The sequence below is a fragment of the Lactuca serriola genome, chromosome 7 (assembly GCF_051521515.1).
Source record: "Lactuca serriola cultivar US96UC23 chromosome 7, Lser_US96UC23_V15, whole genome shotgun sequence".
NCBI lineage: Eukaryota > Viridiplantae > Streptophyta > Magnoliopsida > Asterales > Asteraceae > Lactuca > Lactuca serriola.
Window position 1 is genome coordinate 52,130,379 of NC_136414.1, and position 21,016 is coordinate 52,151,394.

Here is a 21,016-nt window from a genome sequence, read left to right on the forward strand (position 1 = left end):
TCTATTCCAACAATTCATAGATCTGGCCTTCCCAGAATGATTCACCACGTAAAGCTCCAGACTTGGTGCATAAACAACCTCTATATGACCATATATGAAGAATCATCAACAAATCCCACTACTCAAGGTCATAACCTCCATTGCTCTATATAAAGCTTGATGAATGAGGCTCTCTGGACCTCTATGGATCCAGATCCGAAGTCTCATCACTAGCAAGGGACTATTTGGCCGTCCAATCAACTCAACAAGGTCACAAGAAACCCTAAAATCAATTATACTTCACAAAACAGGAGATGAGCCGAAATCATACCTTTAGATTGAAGGGCTAAGCTTCAAATCCACCGAATAGCAGTCCCCTTTGCCTCCTCTTGGCTAGAGCCTCCCTCTTCTTTGCTAAACAACACACAAATGTCAAGAAATGCTTCCTTTCCCTCTCAAATCGCTAAAGCACTCTAGGGTTTCTCTCTATGGACTGTTGGATGCAAATGACGGCCATAAGGCCCTTTAAATAGGTCCCAAACCCGAGAAATTAGGGTTTCATTAAACAGTGTGGACTCGCCGAGTCCATATCCTGGACTCGCCGAGTCTAGACGAATCCCGCGTCCAGAGTCGCGACCCTACTCGGCGAGTCTGAGCTCCAACTCGCCGAGTCCCCTCTCAAAACACCAAAAAACAAAACAATAAAATACCTGGAAATCCGGGCTGTTACAACTGATTACCGAAGCATAATCTGATTAAACAAACACCAACATATGAAAGCATAATCTGATTTTTAGCATAAGATCAAACTAACAACAAACAATCTTATAACAAAACTCAAATCGAATTTTATAACAAGTAAATTAAAAAGAAGATAATCAGATTTTGAAAAAAAAACAATTGTAGTACCTGAAAAGTCGACAGGGAGAGGACAACAAACATGAACACGAGAACAAAAAATCGGAACATAACATCAAAAATCCAATTGAGAACAACAAACATAAAAATAACAGCAAAATCGAAACTTTGATGAGAAGAATCAGAGCTTTGATGAGAAAAATTGAATCTTTGATGAGAAGAATCAGAACTTTAAAATCAGATGAGAAGAACCCAAACATTATCAAATCTTCGATCGGTGTACCTGATGAGAAGATGCATAAGGCGTACCTGATGAGAAGGAGAGAAGGCGTCGATTGGTGGGAGGTAGATGCACAAATCTTCAACAATCAATTGGAGGCGTGAACGAGGAGAAGAATTGGGGATGAAAGAGGAATGTATTGCAGGGGCACAATTGGAAACACTTCTCTCTTTCTCAGTCAGTCAGTTTCCATCTTCTTACCGAGCCAGGCTTGGCTTTAAGAGTCAGCCATCCAAAATTAATTTATCAAACAGCTGTAGCTGACCGAGTCAGCTAAAAACTTCTGAGCTAACTCGGTCAGACACATATCAAACACAACATAATTGTTAAACACTTACATAAATTAAAATTTCTTTTTCTTTTATCAAACAGAAATTATTCTTTATTATTACATATAACTAAAGCCCACATTTTTTAAACTTATAAGGCACCGTGCATAAAAAATAAAAATAAACCCCGTTTGACTATAAAATATCCACTTTTGAAATCTCACCCAAAATTTGGAAATGATTTTATATTTGCATAAGATTTCATTCTTGGTTTATTACTGATTTTTAGGGATTTGTATTATCAAGAAAATAGGCAACCAACTTATCTATAGGCTACAATTCGGAAAGTCCTTGATTTTATGCAAATATAGTTATGAAAATAAAATTTGAAACAACTTTTTTGGTTTAAGCAGAATGTAACGACCGAAAAATACAACCAATTTTAAAATTTTCAAAAACATCTCGATTCCATTAAATCTTTACAAAAAGGTTTTCAATACAAAACATTTAGCGTGTTCCCAGAATCACAATACTACAAAAATCATGAGGAGCGGTACGATCATGCCTTCGCCTTGCCACGATCTCCTGAAGAACCTGAAAAAAAAACATAAAACCACAACTGTAAGCTCGAAAGCTTAGTGAGATATCCCCAAAATACCAACCGCAAATACCATACACGCATAATATGCCACCACATATCTAAACACAGAACAACCATGCTCTCCGGGTCTACTGTGTGACTGGTCCGCCGCACCGGCCTACAGTCCACCTGGTCCACCCTCTGAGTCTATCCACATACATCGAGTCTGCAGTGTGATTGGTTCGCCCGCTCCTGGGCCTTCAATCCACCTGGTCCACTCTCTGAGTCTACAGTATGACTGGTCCGCCCGCACCGGGCCTTCAGTCTGTCTGGTCCACTCTCCGAGCCTTCGGCACGTCTGGTCCGCCCTTTCGGGGCCTACAGCCTATCCGGACCGCTCGCTGGGCCTTCGGAACAACCGGTCCGCCCTGGGTATCTTGGCCTACAGCACACAGCAGGACCCGCCTCAACCCAACTCCAGTCCAAACAACCATGTGCACATATACAAACAATCATATAGCAATTCACAGTCAACAAGCAGATCAAACAGATCACATAACATATCATCATCCTAACCAGGATACCGACCTAACAGGTCACTAGCATAGCACCTCCCTATCTCTCAGGATACCGATCTCAATCAGGCCTCTAACATATACCATCCTAACTCTCAGAATGCAAACATATCACAACAACAACATAACAACAACATAGCAACAACTACCCGGATCTCAATCCGATAAGGGCCGGCATTGGTGCCTTAGACCCCGTTGATATAGTGAGGATAACTCACCTCGAAACTGCCGACTGAACAGATAACCCAAGCTGCTCCGATCACTGATACGATCTCCACCACTGGTCAACCACCAATGCACTGGACTCAAAACAATAATCAATAATTACCAAAATGCCCCTGGAAACCACTGGTCAACCCTTGGTCAAAGACAAGGTCAAAGTCAACCCCTGACTGACCCTACTCGCCGAGTCAACCCGATGACTCGCCGAGTTCCCATACTCAGAACTTCACTCAATCCGCGACCTAACTCGCCGAGTCACCCCGCGACTCGCTGAGTCCAACAACTCTGAGTCCACTCGCACACAACTCACCGAGTCATCCCTTGACTCACCGATTCTCGACTCAACCAGAGAATATTGGGACTCTTCGACAAGACTCGCCGAGTCCAAGAACAGACTCGCCGAGTCTAAGGCTATCATCAACCTACTCGCCGAATTGTTCATACAACTCGCCGAGTTCCAGGCTAACTTCATCCGACTCGTCGAGTTGTTCTTCCAACTCGTCGAGTTCTAACTCATCTTCAAGCAACTCGTCGAGTACACCCATGTGAATCGCCGAGTACCATCGTTCTGAATCCATACAGAAGCATTCCAGGCCATGCAATTGCTCCAAAACATAGATCTAGCCTCCTACAACTCATCCATCACGTAAAGTGGCAAACTTTACGTGAATCCAAAGAGATCTATGCATTTTGCACATTAGGGCTAAGGTTTGGGACATGATAGCTTCATCCTGATGGGTTTTGGTCATAAGACATCCTATGTGCTCATACAAACCCTAATGCTTGGATCTAGGTTTCTCTATTGTACATACTTTGAATCCAAGACTATAAACCCTAATTCTAGCATATGGAAATCAGAATTCACATATAAACATGTTTAAGGACATACCTTGATTGTTATGTAGCAATAACAATCCCAATTCCTCCTTGAATTGACTTTGGAAGGCTGAGAGTCACAAGTGTCACTCCTCTAATGGCTTACAAACACCATAAGCAAGTGGAGAAGGTATAAAGAGAGAGGAGAGGTATAAGAATTCGTCCTTAGGACTTCTAGGGAACAAGTACACGAATTCATGAGCCTTGGGGTCTTTATATAGGTGTAAAGATTAAGGTTTTAGTCCTTATCCTTATCTAGTTGCTTGTCCACCAAGCAACCATAAGATAAGTCTTAGAAACCTTTATCCTAGTCGAATTCTAAGGCATTATCACCTCAAATTCGTTCACCATATATATAAGATAATTCTTACCTTATTTTTTGACTATCACATAATTACAATTCAGCCCCTCTAGTTTAATTAATTACACTTGATCACAAAATTAATTATTGACCAATATTAATTAAACAAATATGATTTCTCCTTTAATACATTATTCTTATAACATATTAATAAATCATAATAACCTCTCTCTCTTTATTTATTTATCCAATCAAGTTGCTTTGGTGAAGGCAACCCAAAAGGACCATGCACCATCGGGTCAAGTACATACCAAAATAGTTATGGACTTAGACACTAATCCAACAGTCTCCCACTTGGATAAGTCTAATAACTATTCTGCGTATGACTTCAGATCCTGATCTGCAATCGTAGCTTTCCAAAGCCGCTGTCAACTCTGATCACATCAGATACGCGTGTCCTTAGATAAGGGATCATATATTCCTCCATTCTAGATATCACATGAGATATGTTTTCAAATCATTCTCTTTGTACTACTTCTCGATTTCTGATTTATGACGACTGACTAATTGAACAAATCAAATTAGCCCTAGCCCAACCGAGCATTTACGTTTGTCATCACTAAACCATCGAGGGGCCCAAAGATATCCCTTTTATCCTACTTTGAATAAAAGGAACGGATAAACTTTGATACAATGCTCGCTTGCACTTACTCACCGAATCACACACAACAATATGTTTTATAACACCAAGTTACTAGTGTGTTTACATATTATCAATGTGCAACCGATTCGCAAGATACAACTCACACATCTCGGTTTCAAGAATATAAGATGTTATCGTCTCACCAATCACTCATGATACAATTCATGGAGTGATCCAAGTGAGCGTGGGTTTGATCCAATGCTCAAATTCATATTCATAAGCACTCATGAACGTTGCAGCAAACATTTGCTTATGTCTAATGCTCTTTAGACAATCCACACACCAATTCACGACAGTCTTCATTCATATCTACTTCCAACATATGAACGACTGTGGCCCGTTCGAATAATTTGACTGTTCTTAACCAATTAAATTATTCTGGAAGTCAAAACATGCAAATGTGAAACACAAGAATAATACTAATCTCATATGGCCTCAAACCTTTGAGTATAAATAAAACGCCTTTTATTTATCACCATATTGATTACTCATTATTTGTCGTTTCGGTTAATCAACTTCTTACTTGAATTATTACACTTGTCCCATGCTCCTAGCATGCACACAATGTTTACCTATGGTTCTTACTTTTCCCATGCTCCTAGCATCACCATATTGATTACTCATTATTTGTCGTTTCGGTTAATCAACTTCTTACTTGAATTATTACACTTGTCCCATGCTCCTAGCATGCACACAATGTTTACCTATGGTTCTTACTTTTGTGAAATAGACAAATTGAACACATTTCCAATCATTCTCATTTTACAACTCCAAATCCTTTTCATAAGTGTAAGAATATAAATTCTTGCTACTTATAGAATATGCTAGATTCTAACACTTTATGCAACGATCCTTTCGTAATGTCACTGCACCAAAGTCACAAAGACTATTCTCAATGATATTATAAAGTCTTCTATCGGAGATTATTACAAGACAATTCCTTAGATATGATGTCTCTCACTCAAAGTACATTCCTTTGAACATCCCTTTGCATAAAAGTTTCTAATCTAGACATAGATTTTTCATTATTCAATTCCCAATATGGACACGCTTCCATATTTTCCATATGACAACTCATTCTTAATAGAATCTTATCTATTCGTAATGATGTCGATATGGTCCATCCAATATGGAAACATTTCCATAATTTCCAATACTATACTTCCAACTACTCACAAGTGACCAATCCTCGTCGAACTTTGGATTGTCCTTTGATAGTTGTTTAATTATTTTAGTCAAAACCGATTCTAGTCCTTTTTCCCTCTAAATGCGCTAGACATTTGGAAAATTTTAGAATGGTCAAACATTAAAGCATTTGCAATCGATCCTATACCTGAAGCGTGTGGGACACGACGCATAATGTTTTATTTGTTATGTTCTCAAAATTCGAATTGTGAAGAGGAATGTCGTAATCATAATCGAAATTTTAAGAACACACTTTGTACCTTTGACTAAATTTATTAACATTTCTCAACCCAAGCTTTTAGATTTGAAATGAAGCATAATATTCTCTCCCTTAATTATAGCAAAACAACTTTATAACCCTTACTACTTTGCAAGGTATAACTCTTGTTTTCTATAATTAATATTGCCAACTTGCAATACGTACCTTAATAATCATACAATCATAACATTTATGCTCCCACTATCATGATGATTATTATAAAACATAACACTTATGCTCCCACTAGCTTCGACATGTATTCATAAACATCTTGACTTTCAAAAATCAATACTTATTGAATTTCTTAAGTCCATGTTTCTAATACTTAGTGCTTTGATAATCCTTTATCAAGGCTTCTTAGTCTCATACACCTTTATTCAAAATAGCTCATATGTGTCTTAAACAATTAAGACTAATTGCCAAACCTCACAACTCAAATCATGGAAAGGGATACCGTAACCATAATCGAATTTGAGAATGCAATTTTACAACAACTATCTTTTTAAAATCCTTCTTAGTGAAAGCATTTCCTCACAATCATTTTCATGAAGGAGGAAATCTTATGACACTTAGATTTTAATGGTGTATGTGTTCCTATCCATGTGAATTTGTCAAAACCAAAGTTTACTACAAATTCAAACTCATATGGACCAAACTTTCTTAATCTTGATTTCTTGCCTTATGGTAGCACAGCTGCCCACCATGTCTTCCAAGTAGTTAAGCAATTCACCTTTTCCTATCAATGTACTTTCCATTGATCAAGGTCCTTGCCTCTTATGCATTCAAATGAGAACTCATAGGACTCATATGCACAATTAACTCAATTGGAATGGCATAGAAAACAAAATAATGTCATCACGATAGGTTGTAAACCTCGACTCGTGTGCTAGTGATGATCGATAAGGTTTATTTGATTTGTTCTTGAAACCTTTCAATACCATTAGGACTCCCACTGACTCTTTGACATATGAGATTCTCTTGTCAAAACATTTCTTGACAAACAAATATTCAAGAGTTAGTGTAGCTTTTATCAAAACACTTCATAAATTGGTCCTAGTTGGTCTTTGTCTTATCCAAGACATCACAACTTACCACATTTAATGAATGTTATAAACCTTCTTAATACTTTTTCACTCAATGTCACAATCTTATCTTTAAGACTTGTTTTGGAACGAAGTATGATTGAATTTTTGATTTAACCATTTCTTCAATCCTTGATTCCTCTTCTTAAACATACAATTGTATTTAGAGGATCAATTGAAATATGGTTCTTAATCATTAAGACCTATCATAAAGCACAAAAGGTACTCTCCCTTCTTCTTAGAATGGAGAAACTTTTATCTTTCTGCCTATTTGATTCTTGTTATTCGTTCTACTATTGATTTAAACCTTTTCAATCAATTCAGAATTACACTTAATCTTATAAGTATAATCATATTTACTAAACCTTTAGTAAATCATGACGAATATCTCGTTACTCTTATGGTGGACTTTGATCAACACACAACTTTGTGTACTCGATTTCCTAGTCCTTCATTTGACACTTTGTCAATGAATTAGTCTAATTTCCAAATACTAAATTTCTCATTCATCGTGCATCCATGTTGCATGATTCCAAGTTTCTGTCCAATTGAAACTTGGGCGATGAGAAACTCTCCCTATTTGGTAAATTCTCGACTTTCCATAAATAACATAATAAGAACCAAATCCATTATTGCTAATAATAGAAACATTTTAACATCAATTTTTCATACACGCCATTGTAAGGATAAATAAATAAAATTTAAAATCAAAACTTATTTTATTGCGGAAAAATTTGTCCTTACAATGCAACTCATTGAAAAACTTATGCTAATACATCTTTCTTAGCAATCTAATTCTAACTCTAAGTAGTAGCTCAAGAATCTAATCTTCGAGAAATGCGATCGAAATCCATTCCTTCATGGTTAGATTTTGCTCACTTCTTCCCTTAAGCTTCCTTTCTTTTCTTCGATCCTACAAAACATCAATTGTAATCTTATCACATTATGTATTAAGAATCTAGAATAGAAGCTTAAAAGAGTTAGTCAATGGATTTTACCTAAATTAGAGCCATACGTTTCGACTCTCCCATCTCTTAGATCTCTTAGGTAAATAGGGCAGCTTCGTCTCCAATGCCCCTTCTCTTGGCAATAAAAGCAAATCGACTCTTTTGGAATAGGACATGAACTACTTCAGACATCGCCTTTCTCTTATGATCAAACCTTTCGATCATAGCATGTCTTTCGTTGCCATTGTCTATATCCATATAGGTCTTGAAGGCAGATTCACCAATCAACTTTGCTTATCTATTGCGCCAAACCATTGCTGATTCAGCAGCAATAAGCATATAGGTGAGATCTATGAGGGTCACGTTGCGGTTCATCAAATAGTACTCTCTTACGAACTCACTATATGAGTTGGGAAGTGACTGAAGAACCCAATCAACAGCCATTTCCTCACAGACAACGGATCCCAACATTCTTAACCTATCAATGTGTGACTTCATCCCTAGGACGTGTGCACACACGAACTTTCCTTCTTTATGTTTACTTGCCAAAAGGGCTTGAGCGATCTTGAACTTTTCAAGCCTTTGAACTTGTGGGTTAGGGAGAATAATTGGAGGAGGTAGAGGAAGTGAAGTATGATCTCTTGTTCCTCGATCAAATCGTGGAATATCATCTTCATGTGGAATGCTCGTTCCATGGGATTTGATAAGACTATAGTTGTCAAACTTTGACATCTACAAAACGGGAGAAGAAAAAATTCAAGTTAGTTGATAGATTGAGTCCTTAGTAAATCACCCAAATGAGATACTAAGGCTAGGACCCAACACAATATTCTACAACTCGGGAGAGGGATGTCGTAACCCTAATTGCAGAACATTTGAAGGTAAGTGAATGACGATTCACTAATTTCCACCACGAAAAACAAAAAAGGAATTTAAGTTTTAAACCTATGAAAACTCCTAGATCCTTTGAGATTCATTGAACATTTCAATGGCATGTTTAAATCTCGATATGCCCCTCTTGTTTGTGACTGGGATGCCGAGGATCACAAAGCGGGTGTGAATAACCATGCAAACTTACATGGTGCCCTCACATGTTACAGTCACCTATTCGATGTGCTGGTAAACCACACACGCTCCGCCGAACTATGACAAACATTGAGTCACCCTTTGCTACCTTTGCTTAGAACCATTTAGTGTGCCGGTTAACCACACACGCTCCACTAACGTCTTAGCAAGGGCACAAAGTGTAATTTCATGGAATTGCATCAATTCACTTTTGCCTAAGTAACTAAGATTGGGAATTTTATGAAAACATTTAGTTACTTTCATATTTCATTATACTTATAATGGAAGGTTTTGTCCTATCCTACCCGTTCGGCTAACGACCCTCCACTAGTCAAGAGTGCGGTGGGTAAGAGTGGATACCCATTCAATCGCCATTTTATAGGCAATTTCCTTAAACACCCCTTATAGACTAGCTTCGTGAATGAGGCCTACTAACGGTAAGACTGACTTTTACTCATACATATATATAATGTTAGACTTTTAATAGTATAGGGTGTATTTTAACACTTTTAAAATACTATGTGGTTAAACTTAATAATTATACTTTTAATTCAATTAAATTTTAAACCAAAAACTTTTATGGATTTATTAAACCTCTTTTAATTATACACCTTAATTAATTAATAAAACCATAAGGGTGTGATTTGAACTTTTTCAAAACTATACTAGAGTTTTAGAATTTAACATTCCTAATTAAACTTTTAATCAACTTTTAAATTCCAAAACTTGAGGGCAAGTTTTGAAACATTTCAACACATTAGGGTTTAGAATTTAAATATGCATCAAAATTAAACTATTTAATCAAAATTTAAATTCCAAAACTTGAGGGCAAGTTTTGAAACATTTTTCAAAACATTAGGGTTTCAACTATTTAAATTTTAAAACAACAAAACTTTTAGGGTTCAAATTTAAACTATAAAACCTAAAGGGCCAAATATGAAACTTTTCATAACAACAAGGATCAAATAACAAATAATTCAAATTAACATTTAATTACATAATTATCCATATTTGATGATTTCTTGCAAAACAATTTATCAATTTACTTAAAATAATTAATCAATTATCTTATAAGGAAACAATTATCTTATTAACTGATAAATATCTTCAATTAGATTAAAAATATAGTCAAATATATCATATAATTGGATTAATATTAATCTAACATGATAAGGTAACTATCCTAATGCAAAAACAACAAGAAATCCCGAGATAAGCACTATCTGACGCACCGACTCACCGAGTCACCCTCTGGAACTCGCCGAGTCAGGTCGAACAGTGAGGCCAAAACACGATTTTCAGTTACATCAAACATCAATACAATAGAAACCAATCATGGCTCTGAGATCACTGATGGGTTTTGGTCATAAGACATCCTATGTGCTCATACAAACCCTAATGCTTGGATCTAGGTTTCTCTATTGTACATACTTTGAATCCAAGACTATAAACCCTAATTCTAGCATATGGAAATCAGAATTCACATATAAACATGTTTAAGGACATACCTTGATTGTTATGTAGCAATAACAATCCCAATTCCTCCTTGAATTGACTTTGGAAGGCTGAGAGTCACAAGTGTCACTCCTCTAATGGCTTACAAACACCATAAGCAAGTGGGGAAGGTATAAAGAGAGAGGAGAGGTATAAGAATTCGTCCTTAGGACTTCTAGGGAACAAGTACACGAATTCATGAGCCTTGGGGTCTTTATATAGGTGTAAAGATTAAGGTTTTAGTCCTTATCCTTATCTAGTTGCTTGTCCACCAAGCAACCATAAGATAAGTCTTAGAAACCTTTATCCTAGTCGAATTCTAAGGCATTATCACCTCAAATTCGTTCACCATATATATAAGATAATTCTTACCTTATTTTGTGACTATCACATAATTACAATTCAGCCCCTCTAGTTTAATTAATTACACTTGATCACAAAATTAATTCTTAATTAATTATTGACCAATATTAATTAAACAAATATGATTTCTCCTTTAATACATTATTCTTATAACATATTAATAAATCATAATAACCTCTCTCTCTTTATTTATTTATCCAATCAAGTTGCTTTGGTGAAAGCAACCCAAAAGGACCATGCACCATCGGGTCAAGTACATACCAAACTAGTTATGGACTTAGACACTAATCCAACACATCCAACACTCAACACAGGGACTTTCATGCATTCCAACTCTTCTCCATTCCAGATCTGAGGTAGCAACCTCAGATCTAACCTCTAAACTCCAATACATCCAAAGATATGATCTGTAATACCCCCAAAATGATGCATCTAAGAAATAGCAGCTCAAAAACGAGATATTACCTCAAAAGAACGCCCCAACTGCAATGAAACTCGAATCCAAGCAAAGCCCCTTGCTCCAAGCCTCTTGCCCTTCAAGATCTCTTCAACAACCACCTCTCCAAGCTCTAATTTGCTCAACAATGGGGTTTCTCCACGAAATTAGGGTTTCTGGGACTCAAGGGATGATAAGGAGGCTGGGGAGGAAACATAATGTTCTTTATATATGGCTCAACCCCGAGAATTAGGGTTTTCTCCACTCAGCGCCTACTCGCCGAGTCCATCTCACTGACTCGCCGAGTCGGCTACTTAACACGCGACCAAGTCGCGACTCTACTCGCCGAGTCCACCCATGGACTCGCCGAGTCGCTCTTCCCAAATGACTCTTTTAGCCCTTCAACTCTACTCTTGATATTTCGGGATGTTACACAGAATAATCAGAAAATAGGAATACAAAAAAAATGACACATGGCAATATGACTTTTGAAAAATTGACATGTGGCAAAAATTGGTTTTGTTTATTAGAGGAGGTATATATATATATATATATATATATATATATATATATATATATATATATATATATAGAGAGAGAGAGAGAGAGAGAGAGAGAGAGAGAACTCAGAGTTTTCCGTAAACTAAACGTGGAGCGTTAGATCAAAATTAACTTATTAAGGGCATGATCGTCATCTTACCAATCTCATTTAATGTTTAATTTTTTGTGTTGTTGAAAATATTAATGAAAATGTCAAAAAAACTAACATAATAGATTAACTTTTTGGATTTTTTTAAATAATAATTTTGGATTTTTACAAAAATGCATATTTAAATTTTTTTAGAAAACATGATTTTTTAAATAAAATAGAAAAAAAATCTTTTTTTTAAAGAAACTATAATTTTTTAAAATCAATAAATTTCTAAAAATCAATAAATTGTACAAAAAGAACTATATTATTTTCTAAAAGAAACTATAATTTTAAACCAAAAATCAACGTTTTAGGTGCATATATACATTTTTTTCAAGTGCATATATACATATATCTTATACTATAATATTTGTAAATAAATCAATTTTTTTTTATTTACTAATCTATAAACACAATAATATAAGTATTTTACTTGATACAAAATAAAATATAAAAAAATACTACAAAATTTCGAAGCATTTTCATTTCTTCATGTCAAGATTTCCATATTTTTTTTTCAATTTATCATTTTTCACATCTTCAATATTTTCCAGAAATTCTTCCAAATCTACAAGAAAATTTAAGAAAAAAATTGATTAATGCAAGAACACTCACAAAAATACATATATATATATATATATATATATATATATATATATATATATATATATATATATATATATCATACAAGATTCACATGTGATCATATTATGTAATATTCACATGTAATTATATAATGTGATATTCACATGTGATTGTATGTTTTAAAATTTAAACGTGAAATTCGTAAGAAAAATTAAAGAAAAAAATTAATGAAGAACACTCACACAAAATGCATGTGTGCATATAGACGTAATTCATATGTGATTTATTTGTGATTTAAATGTGAATCACATGTAAATACAAGTGATTGACATGTGAATCATTAGTGAATCACATGTGATTCATATGTAAATTACATGTGAATCACATATAATTCACATGTGAATTACATGTAATTCATACGTGATTAATATGTGAATTACATGTGAACCACATGTAATTCACATATGAATTACATGTTATTTACATGTGAATCATATGTAATTCACTTGTGATTTACATATGAATCATATGTAACACATGTGAAGTACTAAAGAAGCAGACGGTGACTATTAATGCATAAAGAAACTAAAAGAGTTTCATAAAATTGACATACAGGATACAAGCATACAAAAGCATAACCACACATTATTTTTTCACAATAATAACTACAACTATGAAATTTTAAGCTATTAACAACATTTTTTCATGCTAAAAGTGGACGAAGTCAATAAATGATGTTCCAATTGGTTAAACAATATGGTAATGCATTTGCTTGAAGTATATTATCATATTTGTATTGTATCACTGTTTCACAATCATATTTGATCAAATATCATCCAATACTTCATTTTTAAAAAAGAAAGATTGTGTGTACCTTTTTCAAATGTGCCCCTTCAATAAGACTAGGGAGGTCTGCTAATGTTGCTTTAGATGAAAATTTTCATGTCCCTAAACTAGGATCTCCCTCAAGGGTGGATTTCCAACATTAGGGAGTCCTTGGAGGAAAAAAAGAATACAAGCTAATAAAATTTTTTAAGTAAAAATGTTAATTTGAGGGCATTATAGGAAGAATGTGTAAAAGATGATACTTACTTCAAGACCAACATATGCAACAACTCCTAGTATTAACTGCAAACTGACCTCTTCCCCAGGTTGACAAAGAATTAATACCTGTATCACCGGTCTAATTTGTAAGTGAAATAAAAAATGTGAAAATTTATTTATCAAACTTTTGGTTCAAGTACATATTATGCTAAAATTGATGAACATTATGTAAAGTTTTTGTTGCCATGTGAGGGTAAAATGGTCATTTACTAAATTTCAGACAATTTTTTCACTACAAAAAAGACTTTGTGTATACATCATCTTATTCACACATACATCATTACCCTTTTAGCCACTTTATCCATACATGACTTTATTAAAAAAATAGCCCTAAGAAAACCTACGAGTGAATTCACAAAAAGAATAATGCAAGGGTAAAATGGTCATTTACTAGATGTGATGGAAAAAATATAGATCTTACCTTATCACTTTCACCCTCATCAAATTTACCATCTTCTTCTTTTTATGCTTCGGCATATCTTACAGACTGATCTACCATAAGCAAAAGAATGAAGTCCATTTTACATACAAAGTCAAGGTCAAAACTGTAATTTTGTAAATGGTCATGAAAAACTTATTAACCCCTTGTGTCCTGGTGTAACATCCCAAAAATACGATCTAAAAATTTCATTTTTAATTATTAAATAAAATCGTAGTTATCAAACCATTCCATCAAAACATGAGTCAAAGTATTTTAAAACATTATTATCAGAGTTTCCAAATCAAAACATCATAGTAAACATCCTAGGCTAAATATCGTGGTGTGTGCAATGCAGTCATCCCGATCTCTTCTCTTTGCAACTGGAAGTACCTGAAACCAAAAGTGAAAACTGTAAGCACGAAGCTTAGTGAGTCTCCACAAACTACCACATACCATACACATAATCACATAGACCGAGCCCTCGCCCCTTTTATCGGGCCCCACCCTGCATCAGACAATGTCTGGCATCAGGCCCCGTCTGACATCGAGCCCCACTAGGTATACAGATCTGTTTCTCCTAGGCCCCGCCTATCACTGGGCCTCACCCACTGTACACATACAAACAATATCATATAATCATGCTAGCACATACATAATCATACACAATACTAAGGCCTCGCTTATCATGGGCCTCGCTCTACTCTACTAATGATGAGATATCGAACCCGTCCACCCTCAGCTAGTGATGAGATACGGGATCCCGTCTACACTCATCTCCTTACCAGGCACATACAAGTATCAGAAAGACAACAAGTATAACTAAACATGCACATAGTCATCGGGTACCACCTGACATCGAACTGTAGTCCGAAATCATACATATAAACATTCCTTGGGCCCCGCCCGACATCGGACTGTAATCTGGAAAGCATACAGACATTCCTCGGGTATCGCTCAACATCGGACCGTAATCCGGAAAAATACAAATACAGGCACATGCAAGAATCACGAAGACATCAAGCATACCAACATTCCTCGGGCACCGCCCGACATCGGATTGTAATCCAGAAACATATAAATATAAATATGGGCTGACATTGGTGCCTTCGACCCGTTCCTATAGGAGAAAACTCTCCTGAAATATTGAAGCTCACTGTAAGAAATCCTTTGGTGCAACCCAATCGACTCCCCGAGCTATCAATACCAAAATGTCACCTAGTTAGCAATTAGGTTCCAAACCATGTTCCATAACCCTTACTTGGGGTGAAATGATCGTTTCACCCCTGGTCCGACAAGATTCACAACCCAGGCCCAAAACTATAAAATCCATAAAAACACATCAATGGCCCAATTTTCCAAACTGGGCCCAAACCCTTACATGGGCCTTTCCCTAAAGCCCATTTACTTTTCTGAACCAATGATTTTCCGATGGCCCAATGGTCCAAGCCCATTGAGCCCAATCAAGGCCTAACTACATTGGGCCCACTAAGGCCCAATTCATTATCCAAGGCCCATTAGGGCAAGCCCAACCAAAAGTCCATTACTCTAAAATCCTTAGTCCATTATGAGCCCAAACCAATGGATAGTCCAATACCAAGCAGGCCTATAATCAAAGAGCCCAAAACTTGCATAAGTGATGCTCAGGTCGTGAGATCATAACATTGACCTAGAAACTTCCTCGAACACGCTCTCACGTCGTGAGGCTTCATTCCTCACGTCGTGAGTCCGGATCTGACCAAAAACGAGCATTAAGCTCCTAATCCATTAAGCCTTAACATGGGACAATCTAGAGGGTCTTCCTTGACCCCAAGTATCATAAAAATCGAAGATTTCCAATCACATATGTCCAAGACATGACTTAAACACCAACTTAGATCAAAATAAAGGAAAAAGGGCCAAGACTTAAGCTTGGAGTCCAAAACCATGACCAAAGTCCAGATCTAGAACATATAAGACTTAAGATACCACCATGATCCATAAAATTGCCAACGTTATGGATCCCATGCATGCTAACCAACAATACAAGCCATGAAATACATGGAAACTTAGATCTAGTAAGCAAGGAAAGGAAAGGCATGAGCTTGAGGACTTACAAAGGTCCAAAAGCTCCTCAACTAGCTGACGATGAAGCCAAGATGCTAACAAACGCACCACCAATTATCTTCTTCTTCCTCAAAGGGCTTCAAAGCTTCAAAATCTCTTGAATAACACCAAGAATGACCAAGGAATTCAATGGGGGCTGAGATTAGGGTTTCAAGAGGTCTTGGGAGTGAAAGAGGCTGATGAGAAGCAAACCTAATCACCTCATACCTTTAAATACCCGAAAATTAGGGTTTTGGTGTATCAGGCGCTCGTCACGTCGCGAGAACTTCATGCTCATGTCGTGAGCCTTAAATGAGCTTGGTCAACAAGTCGACGATCACTCACCCGAACTACTCCAACCTCAAATGGTCATAATTTTTTCGTTTCAACTCCGTTTTGACATTCTTTATATCTACAAAAAGGTGGAGAGAAGCTCTACACATCTATCAACTTATCCTCACCTCAAAACCTTCCGAACAAAAATCCATAATTCAATAAGAGCTCGAACTGCCACTTTACCGATATACCCCTTGGCTCCAATACACAACCCAAACTCCCAGATCACCTCAATTACATTATCCTTACCTAAAAAGGTCTAGACCTCTCTTTTCTAAAGGCCTTAAGCCTTATGACAACTGATGTTTGGGCTGCAGCCCCCAGCAACGAAGCACTTTCAAAACCCGGTGTTACAACTCTCCCCCACTTAAATAAGATTTCGTCCTCGAAATCGTTCCTTACTAACACCCCAATCAAAACCACAATCTGGAGATAACCAACCCTGAGCCTTCGAAAGAAACCACTTTTACCTCCTCAAAACCGAAAATCTGCATTGGTCTGACTTCCTGGCAGACCACCTATGTTGAGCTTTACGATACTTAGTCCCCTTTGAATGACCGACCAAACGCACACTTCCAATCCTGATTATCTCGATGCTACCATTAGAAACAAAACCGCTGACTATAATGACTGTAGAAAACTTATACTTGATAGAAGGCTTAGATAATTCTTCGAGTAGGAGATTCATCCCTGAAACGGTTAGACTCAGACGAGAGCTTCGCAACAGGGTCAAATCAGTTACTCTGGGATTATTTAATCCAACTATAAGTGACTTAGCACCTTCGATCAGTAAGCTGCTCCACACGCCAGAATCCTCTCATCACTCCTTTTTTCGTGATGGGATTAAAACAACCTTTAATCTATGAAGATCGATTAGATCTTGAACAAGTATATGAATATAAAAACAGTAAGAACGCAATAAAAAGAACAAGACAAGATTGAATCAAACGAGTCGAATGATTAAAACAAAATCCTCAGAAGAGCTCGATTAAGAACATCAACTGTAGAGGATTGGTAGGTTACAAGAACGATTAAAGAAACCTTGAAATTACTATCGTTAAGCTCTCTATCGTTTTTCTCTGAAAACGTTAACCTCTATCTCGTTTTTCTAATATGCATGCAAGCATTAACTTATATACAATACATAAAAGGCTCTCGGTTGGACAGGCCCAAACCGGAGTATACATGGCTAAACTAACGAGCCCAAAAGACGCAACATCAAAATAATCTTCAGTCCAACAATCTCCCCCTTTGCGTCAATTTGGAGCGAGACTTTCACTTCTTACTTGGGCCGGCAGCTGAAGCTGGTACCTTCTTTTTCACGGTACTAAACAGACACTTGGTTATGGAGAGAATGGTCTGTCTAAACCGGATGTACCAATTGATCATATCATTGAAGTACTTGATGTCATCAGCCGAATTCTCCTTACACCGCTTGATAATTGATAAGATGTGCTCCAAGCAAGTTGTGGTGTAAAGGTGCTTGTCAGCTAAAGCGAAGAGACATTTCTGTCCTTCAGCTCTAGTGAACATGACTGAGTTACGCCTCGGATCAATCCTGCCCATCTGCATCTGGTTGAGATCACTGGCCGATCCCACAGGAGCTACTTTCGGTTTCTTCTTAAAAACTGTGGCGACCTCCTGATCCATTAGAGCAACCTCCATGATGTAGCAGGCCAACATCCTTTTGACATGGTCTATGATGGGACCATATTCGGTTTCATCTGTCAGCAGGATATTGTACAAGACAATCCAATCATGAGGATTCAGATTCGACAGATCCGCCAGGGAGATGATGTGGGCAGTTCTTGCAGATCCTCGGATGAGCTTGAACTTAACGTTTGTGAATCTCCCCACGGCATAAGGCTTCAGCACCCGAACGTTCACAATCTTCTGGGCGCTCCAGGTAAGGTATTGAGGGCGAGCGGCCTCCAGATAGAAGTCAATAAGCTCCCTGTCAAGCTCATCGTTCGGATGCGGGACTTCAAAAATGTTAGAGAAGGCGTGGAAGATGAACGCCTTTCGAGTTAGCGGCATGTCAAACTGCGAATCGGTAGAGTTGTTGCAGTCGAATTATATAACCGGCTCGAGCCATAGTATGCTTGGAGTCTCTATGGCCTCTTTTATCAAACGATCCCTGGTCCAGGCAGGGAAGAGCAGCTTTCGGCTCTCAAGGAGATCGTGGGCTTCTTTTTGCTTTCGTTTGGCTTCTTCAGCTTCACGCGCCACACGACTGGCATCATTATCAGCATTGCGACTGTTCTTTCTTTTTAACATGTCCGCAATGGTCTCCCTGTCTTCATCTTCTTCTTCATCTCCTCCCTCAGCTATGTTTTTGCCTTTGTTCTTCACACCCGAACCCGAGGCATGACCAGTTGGGGATGGTTCGGTTGTGTGAGTAGCTTTGGAGGAAGGAGGTGGTTTCGATCCTTTCTTCTCATCTCCCCCTTGTTTCGGAATGGACACGAAACTCGGTAGGCCTTCAATCTTGCTTAAAAGGTCCATGGCCGGAGAGAGTTTTTCAGCGAGGGTGCGCCTCACTGAGTAGTTTAGGATGGGGTCGTGTGCTTCCAGGATGTTTGATAATACTGCGTGGAAATCCGAAACACACGTCTTTATAACCTCCCTTTCGGATCGAAGAGCTTCCAATTGTTGTTCAGAGTTGGAAAGCTGCGTGCTCTTGACCTTTAGGGCAGTAGTTTTGCTCGCCAAGACGTCCATCAGAGAATTTTCAGCTGCAAGATCCTCTTGTAGCTTTGCCAGGCGGGCATCGATGGAGGCACGAAGTGCCGAGTTGTCGTCGCTAATATGTTGTCTGAGGGTAGCGAATGAAGACAGCTCCGTCGAGACAAACTTGGCCAGTTGTTGAACAACTGGTTCCAGAGTTGTCTTAGTGGCTTCGGCGCTCTCCTGCAAGGACTTCAGCAGGACAGAAGCGTCAGTGAATAGTTTATCGGCTTTTTCGGTCGCTGCCTCACAGGCTCGGGTGGAGGCATCGATTGCAGCAGTTGCTGAGGCTACGGAATCATGTTGAGCCCTGGAGAAGGCGTCAACGATCTTCTGAAGGGCAACTTCAGATAAAGATGACTGCTGGTTGGAAGAGGAGGCGAGAAGTTGATCAACCTTCTCGTTAAGCTCGCGAAGATGCTTCTTTGTCACTGGAGCATCATCCTCCTCGTCACTCTAAACTTGAAACGGACTATAGTAGACCGAATCAAAGTTCATGTGTTCCCCGCCGAGATAAGTATCGCCTCCATCAGAGGCATTTTCTGGAGATGGAGGGGGTGGAGAAGCTGGGGGTGTTGTGGTTGGTGTATGTTGAGTTTGAGTGTGGGGTGGGGTAGTTTCGGGTGGTGGTTGAGTTTGGGTTTCGGTTTGTGGTGGTTCGGTTACAGGAGGAGTTTCGGTAACTGGTGGTGTTTCGGTTGATGTGGTGAAAATGGGTGGTGGTATAGGGAAAGATGTTGGTGGAATAGTGGGGTTTATGGTGGGAATGGAAATAGGAATAGTTGGTGGAGGTGAAGGAACTGGGGATTGATGAAGTTCCATCTCTGGGGTTGGGGACCGAGGTGGTGTGTTGCCTTGTTGAGGAGATTCGTCTCCTTGTGATCCTTCAGAGTCCGAACTCCCATCTTCGGATTCGCTTGAAGAGGAGGGAATAATGAGCTTTCGCTTCGGTTGGGTCTTCCTCCTTTTCGGCTGTGGGGATGAAGCAACCTTCTTTTGTTTTCGCTTCATGGGAGAAGGTCCCTTTGGAGCTTTGGACATTTGCTTTCCCTTGTCTGCCTTTTTCCCCCTGGCCACCGGTTTATCGGCGTCATGAATCGATCGCAGCATGTCCGGTGTCAATTCCCTCGGACCAGTTGGCCTAAACTCCTTGATCGTCCTGATCAGTCTGCTATTGGCGGGCACATCGGCATACATCGACTCCAGGATAGAGCCAATGAATGAAAATTTGGATGCATCGGATACGATGATCTTCTTGGTATGAAACGTACCAATAGAAGACATCGATGAACCATCGGCTGTTGGAACATTGAACTTGTCCATGGCCCATCTTGTGATCAAGATCCAGAACCGGGCCAACGACACCTCAGAGTGTCGGGAAGAAGAGAGGCTCTGAATCAGCTGTTGCCATAGGACAAACCCATAGTCCAGGTTAATCCCGTTGTACACTCCATACATTATCGAAAGGAAAAGACGACTTGCACCGTCAGATCCTGAGCTCCTCTCTGACAGACCCTTAAAAAGGACTGTAAATAAGCCATTCCACTGTGGCGGCAAGCAAGACTTTTTGAACTTGGGGACGGAGGAGAGAACTTC